The following is a 7,770-nucleotide window of genomic DNA, read 5'->3' as shown; positions in this document are numbered from 1 at the left end:
CGGTTGTCTGGTCCTTGTTGCTACAAAACTCCCATCATGGGGCGTCTGGGTGACTCAGTCCATTGAACGTCCAATTTAGCCTTAGGTCGTGATCTTGCTGTTTAGAGCTGGAGCTGCGCATGGGCTCTGTGTGGACAGCTCAGAGCCTGGAGCCTGCTTCGGATTCTGTCTCTCTCTCTCTCTGCCCCCGCCTGGCTCACATTCTGTCTCCCTCTCTCTCAAAAATAAACAAACATTAAAAAAAAGTTTATAAAACTCTCATCAGAGGCAAGATAACACCTCACCGCCTACAACAGAGTTTCTGCTGTCATGCAAATGTGATTCTGTGAGAATACTTCATATTTAACCTTGGTACTCTCATCTTAAAGTGGGTACTCACTTTCACTATCGTGCAGAGCCATGAGCAGAACAGTTTAGGACTAAAATCAAGCTTTGCTTATACTTACTGTCTGCACTTCCTGTGCTGTGTGATTTGAATTAGACAACGTTACCTCTCTGAGCCTCTTTCCTTATCTGTAAAATTGGCGAACGGAATGCCTAGGCATGAGGCCATTCGAGAGATAACAGTTGCAGGGGCCCCCATCCCAGTGCCTGGTCTGGGCAGGCAAGTATGGTTGTTACCGCGGTCTTTTGATTAAAATGTGCTAACGGGGCGCCTGGGTGGCTTAGTCGGTTAAGCGTCCGACTTTCGCTTAGGTCATGATCTCGCGGTCGTGGGTTCGAGCCCCGCATCGGGCTCTGTGCTGACTGCCAGCTCGGANAAAAAAAAAATTAAAAAAAATAAAATAAAATGTGCTAAAAACCTTTTCTGTAAAATAAATTCCAATCTACAGATGGAACTGAATGACACATGAAAGTAATGATGTGCTAATATTGAAAGTGTCAGCTTCCTCAAGATGGGCAGCAGCGTGTGAGGCCAGGACGAAGCAGAAGGGGGCATGCCAGTGGGCGGACGGGGGCCGTCTCTGTCCCCTCCCACTTCAGCAAAGGCCCCTGAGCCCCGGGCCCAGGGAAAGCTCTCCATCTAGGTTTCTTCTGGGGCCACCCTGGGAGGCTGTCAGATGACTTCCCCAAACATGAGCCGAACGCTGTGTGTGAAAAGCTTCAGTGCTTTGCACACTTAACACTTGGGCCCTGTGACACCCTGTGACACACTGCGTGAGTCCCCTGAGCTGGCTTTGCTTCACTTCTCGAGGTCTCCCCATTTGTTGGGAGGCACCTAGAGGGGCTACATTCTCCTCCATTACCAGCCAGCCTCTTTGTTTCCAGACTCAAAGCAATTTATTCACATCATCTGATTTCCCCTCCAAACACTCCTGTGACTGCTGCCAAGACACATCTCTGGGTTCCTGGTGTAAGAGCCCTTCCCTGGAACGGGCACCGATGGCAGCAAGGACTGAGCTCGGGGCCTCGTGGTGTGGCCACGGGCTGGACCGTCTCTCTCGGCTTCATTTGATGTCCACCTTTTCATCACTAATGATAAGGCCAGGACGGGGGATGACTGGGGTCATGCATCTGAGCTCATCCGAACGTCCCTCTTCCTTGTGCTGTCCCTCCTTCTCAGGGTTGGTCTGAGTGCAATGGGACCCTGGCTTTGCTCACAAAACAGGCTCGTGTGCGCCTTGTAATAAAAATGTTAACAAGTTACCGCTTGTTACCTTTAAACTCACCTTGGGTCAGCAGCTGTTTCCCCAGCCCATCCGAGCCCTGATGGAGGGGGGGCCATCCCAGCCAAGGATGCGGGGAGAGACAGCTGGCTCTGCCTCGCTTCATAGCACAACTGGAAGAAAACAACATAGTTAAAGAAAACACATCTAAATACTTTAAAGTGTCTCTTCCTTCCTGTGCAGAGATTGGAGATGAATTTTGTCCCTTCCAAGTGACTCACCTGCACAAACCCCTCTGCAGCGCTATCTTTCGGAGACTTCCGGCCCCGAGAATAGTCCCAGGGACTTCTAGACCCATTGGAAAACCCCACGGGCCTCTTCTCATTTCTCAACCCCATGAAAGAAACATGCTGGAAATGTTTTATGCTGTCAAATACTTTTCTTAATAAGCTCCCTTCCCGCATTAAACGAAGCAAACTAAACTCAGAGCAAGAGACGGTGGAATGCATAGCCTGATACCCCTTATTTTCCCTTCACACCTCCTTTCTCTCTGTCCTTCTGCTGTCACTGTCTCTGTGTTCAGGAGCCACACAGAATGCCAGATGACGTCAAAGACAAGTTGCTCAGAATAACCAGAAACTAGGAAAATGAGATGCTGACCGATTCTTGGCAGAAGACACCGTGATGCCCGTTAGAGTTTTACTGTGCTGAGGTCATACAGGTGGACTGGCACATGTGACTCAGATCTTTTTTTTTATGTTTATTTATTTATTTTGAGAGAGAGAGATAGAGAGTGTGTGTGAGCGGGGGAGAGGCAGAGAGACAGAGAGGAGACAGAGGCTCTACACTGTCAGTGCAGAGCCCAATGTGGGGCTCGAACTCATGAACTGAGAGATCATGACCTGAGCCGAAGTCAGATGTTCAACCTACTGAGCCACCCAGGTGCCCTGGAAATATTTTAAACACATGAACAGGTGTACAGAAGAATGTAAAAAATATATCCACACGCTCCCATGGTTTCATTTAAGTCTGCATATTTTGCCATGTTTGTTTCAGGCCTTCAAAAAATAGTACGTAAAACAATACAGACACAGCTCATGGCTTCCTTGACCTTAGTCCCCATCCCTACTTCTCAGAGACACCACAACCTTGAGTTTAGTGTTTTAATCCCAAACATACTTTTTAGATTTCCTGCAGTACTCATCCTTAAATAATATGGTACTGTTTTGTATGTTTTTACATTTTATGGAACTCTGCCCTACTCTATATATTCTTCTGAAGCTAAGTTTTGTCATTCATTCACCATTGTTTAGTTTTATCCATGCAGATACATGTGGTTCTAACTCATTTATTTTACCCATGGTATAATATTGTGTTGTGTTAAAGTATCACAACTGACCGGGTGGCTCAGTCATTTAAGTGTCTGACTCTTGATCTCGGCTCAGGCCATGTTCTCATGATGTTCGTGAAATCAAGCCTTGCGTCCAGCTCTGCACTGACAGCATGGAGTCTGCTTGGAATTCTCTCTCTCTCTCTCTCTCTCTCTCTTGCTCTCGCTCTCGCTCTCTCACTCACTCTCACTCTTCTCTCTCTGTCCCTTCTCTGTTCCCTCTCTCTCAAAATAAATAAATAAACTTTTAAAAAAGTGAAGAAGTATCATGATTAACTTATCTCTTTCCTGTTAATGGTTTTCTAGTCCCTCTTTAACTTTGCACAGACAAGGCTGCAGTGAATATTTATGCACATGTGTTTGAGCTTCTCCAGTGTGGATCTCCACCCTCCAAAGGGATGGCTCCAGTCTACATCATCCGCACATTGTGAGTTCCCTGTCCTCATGTTTGTATCAATACTTGGTACCGGCAGACAAACACTTTGACTGATCCGATCTATTAGAGGTTATGATGATTAATCGTATGTGTCATCTTGGCCAGGCCAATTTTGGATGTCTCTGAGAGGGTGTTTCTGGATGAGGTTTACCTTTAAAATGGTAGACTTTGAGTAAAGCTGATTGCCCTCCATAACGTGGGGGCGGGGGGTGCTCATCCAATCAGTGGAAGGTCCAAATGGAACAAGGCTGACTTTCCCAAGCCAAGAAGAATTTCTCCAGCAATCAGATCTTTAGATGTCATTTGCAACATTAGCTCAATCTGAACTTTAGCACCAGCTTTTCTTTGGGTCTCCAACTTGCCCGTCCACTCCCACAGAATTTGGAGTTGTTAACCTCCATAACCGCACGAGCCAGTTCTTTATCTTTTTCCACATATACAAATACCCTGTTGGTTTTGTTTCTTTGTTCAGAAGAACTGTAACTAGTACACAGGTGGCATCTCTTTGTTTTTTTGAATGTGCATTTCTGTGATTACTAATGAAGTTGACTGCCTCCTCAAATGTCCATTTGACACTTGGATCACCTCATCCATGACTTGTTCACTTCTTTTGCCCATTTTTTTTCTCATTGGGCTATTTGGTTATTTTCTCATTGATTGGTGGGTGTTCATCTATTCTGATTCTGACCCTTTGTTAGTTATATGACTGCACTGCAAATAACTGAATCTGGCTTGACACTTAAAACTTTTGTATGAACATTGCTTTTTTAAATATAACATGATCCTATTTATTATACTAAGTAGTCTATTAATTTTTTAATTAAAGTTTTCCCATTTGTGTCCAGTTTGAGAAAATAATTTCTTACCCACAGTTCATAAAGATAGTCTTTTATATTTTCTTCTAAATTATATAAAGTAGTTGTTTTTTACACTTAGGCATTTAGCAAACATAGATTTATTTTTGCACGTGTTGTGATATAAGTAACTTATTCTCATATGGATAACCTATTATTCCCAAGTTATTTAGTGGATGAGCTCACCATTTCCCTTTTATTTACTAATCTATAATAACCCTTTGGTCATATGTCAAATTTCCATATCTCATTCTCTCAATTATTATAACTTCATAATTAGTCTTGATGGCTATCTGCTTTTTGAATTTTACAAAAACAATACCCTTTGAGATTTTGGATGAAATTGTATTGAATTTAGAGAATAATTAGGGGGTGATTTTCATCTTTGTTAAACAGAGTCTAGTCTTCCATTCAAGAGCACGGTAAGTCACTGCACTTACTCATATTTTCTTTTATGTTCTTAGCAGCACTTGAAAGTTTTCTCCAAAAAAAAGTCTCCTCAAACCCAAATCAAAACTAGAACAACTTACACATCTTCTGTTAAATGTATATAGAGCTATCGTATAGCTTTAGTTGTTACTATAAGTGACATCTTTTTTGCCGATTATATTTTCTAATTGGTTTAACCAATAACATAAAATGGTACTAATCAGTGTGTGTATTATATCTAGCACATTTGCTTAACTCTCTTTCCATTTGAGTAGTTTACCTGAAAATCTTCTTGAATTTTCTATGTAGTTTATCATACTTCCTCGAAATAAGGACATTTTTGCCTTTTTAAAAAAAAATCATTTCTCACTCTTCTTATTTATTTTTGTTTTATTGCCTTCAGCATGGCTTCCATGATACTGGTACCTCAATAACAGACAACTTCGTCTTGTTCCTGATATTGATGTGCAAGCTGCCAAAGTCTTAACGTTAATTAGAAGGTTTACATTTCTGGTAGATATTGCTGATCACATTAAGGATGTTCCCTATGAGTTTTATTTTGAATACTCAGCTCATTTACTTTAATTTACCTATATTTTAAAAGTAAATTTTTCATTTTGTAAATTTACCTTAAGTATCCTTGAAGTTGCCATCCACAACTTTGATATGTAATAATTTTATGATCAGTCTATTCCAAAGAAACTTCAAATGTAATTTCCTCTTTAAACTATGAATAATTCAGGGGCGCCTGGGTGGCTCAGTCAGTTAAGCGTCCGACTTCGGCTCAGGGTTCGAGCCCCGCGTCGGGCTCTGTGCTGACAGCTAGCTCAGAGCCTGGAGCCTGCTTCTGATTCTGTGTCTCCCTCTCTCTCTCTCTCTGACCCTCCCCTGCTCACGCTGTCTCTCTCTCTCTCCTCTCTCTTTCTCTCTCTCAGAAATAAATTAAAAAAACTATGAATAATTTGAATTCCCAACATAGCAATGAGATTATTGATTATTGAATTATTGATTTTTAATTCAATTGGGTTGCACTTAGAAAATATGATCTATGTGACTTTGGTGAATTCTAGACACTTGTTGAGTGACCTACTATGTGACCTACTATGTGGTCAAATTTTTAAGTGATCTTTGTATTTCCAAAGAAAATGATGACTATCTTTGGTTGAAGACTTTTACACACACACACAAGCATTAGATAATGCCTGTTAACTTTTATTTTCCAAAATCTTTCCTGTCCTAGTATTTTATTTAAGTTGCTTGGTTTTATCTTAGTCGGTTGGTTTCGCAATTTCTGATAAAGTGAGACAAGTCAAAATTTTTGACTTATAATTCTGTCAATTTGCTTACTCTATTCTGAGGTGTGCATGTGTTAGACACATATACATTTAGAACTATAACGGCTTCTGAGTGAATTGGTGTCTTGATTATTATGTGGCTTCTCTTCTTATATTACAGTTTGTCTGTTCCTGCTAGCATTTACATGGTGCGTATTTTTCCATCCCTCTATTTTTAGCCTTTCTGTGTGGTTTTGTCCTAGATGGTCTCTCAGAAGCAGGATATAGCTGGATATTTTAGAAATCCAATCTGATAATTTCTCTCTTGGAGTAAGGCAAGTTTAAGCCTATTTATAGCTGCTATGCTGATATATTTCAAAGCATTATTATTTTACTATCATGTGTTTTGTGTGCTTTTTTTTTTTAAAAAAGTCTTTTTTTCTTCTTCCCTGTCTTTCTCTTCCTCTGTTGCCTAATGAGTGAAGCCCTGTGAAAAATTGTTTGTCTGGGGTCCTGTAATTGTAGAGCCCAGAACAGCCCACTGTCTCCTAAAGCAGCCAGTGCCCCTAGGCTGAGAGCAGCTGAAACGCCTACTTACTCCTTGAACACAGAATGACGCTAATCCAACACTCATCCTTGGCTCCGTGTCCATAATTTTACTTCTAACGTCTATTTTGTCACTTGAGATTCCTGAGCACCTCCTCTGTGCCTTTCCAGCAGCAGCGGGCCCCCAGTGCTGCCTTTTGGCAACAACTGGCTGCAACTGATTAGCAGCGTTCCTTTGGGTGGGTCAACGCTCCAGTTCACCCCTGTCCCCAAAAGGGACAGCCTGGAGTGAGGCAAGTGAGGCTCAAGGAGCAAAAAAGTTAAGGAAGCATTTGCTTTTAGGTGGCAGCCCTGGACTTGCAAGGTCCTGAGTGAGTTCCTCCTTAAAATGTGCACCCGGGTGTCCCGCCTCTGGTCCCCACCACTCCCTACTGTGTCCCCAACAGGGAGGCTATGTGCTTGCTGTGTTGTTCTACCACTAGAGTGAAGGAGGAAGCAAACTTTCTGCTATGCTTGTCGCCATCAAAACTGAGTAAACAAAGAGTAGGTTTATCTCGATGCGCGCTGAGTTACATAAGGAACTGTGGAATCACCACATTGTACACTTGAAATTCACAGGAGGCTGCCCTGGAACTAAAATGTAAATAAATAAATAGATCAATAATGCAAGTCAAAAGAGAAATACCACATTAAACTAACTGAAATGCAAAAGCAATTTTTTTTGAGTAAACAAAATATAGATCAAAAGAGCCCTGGGTTTCACCTGTCTGATTCCCCTATTACATTCCCCAGGGTCCCGATGTTGAGGACCCCAAGTTCTCAGCGGGATTTGAATGCCGGGCTCAAGAGTCCCCACTGCAAGACCTTAATCAGAGGAGCAACAGGAACCAACAGACCTTTTAGAAAAACAACAGTGGCTTCCGTGGTCTGAGACCTGACCTGGGCTGAGAAACTTAAAGGCAAAGGTGAGGGCGTAGAGAGGAGGGTGGATGGAAGGCCTCCTGGGGTGTGGTTGTGCTCACTGAGGGATTCAACACAGGGCTGGACGAGGCAGTCCTCAGAAATTACTAGATGGTTTTAACCAAGGTTTCTCGGTCAGTGTGTACAGGAAGGGGGGGGGGGAAGGGGAGTAGGGTGTAAGGTGCTTAAACATGGAGAGAGAACAGGAGAAAGTGGCCTGTCTACTTTGGGTAAGCGGTGTTTGAGGTCGAAATATTGGAGTAAAAGCGCCAGG

Source organism: Crocuta crocuta, unplaced genomic scaffold, assembly GCF_008692635.1.
Source record: "Crocuta crocuta isolate KB4526 unplaced genomic scaffold, BGI_CrCroc_1.0 scaffold67, whole genome shotgun sequence".
NCBI lineage: Eukaryota > Metazoa > Chordata > Mammalia > Carnivora > Hyaenidae > Crocuta > Crocuta crocuta.
Note: the sequence above shows the minus strand (reverse complement) of the source record.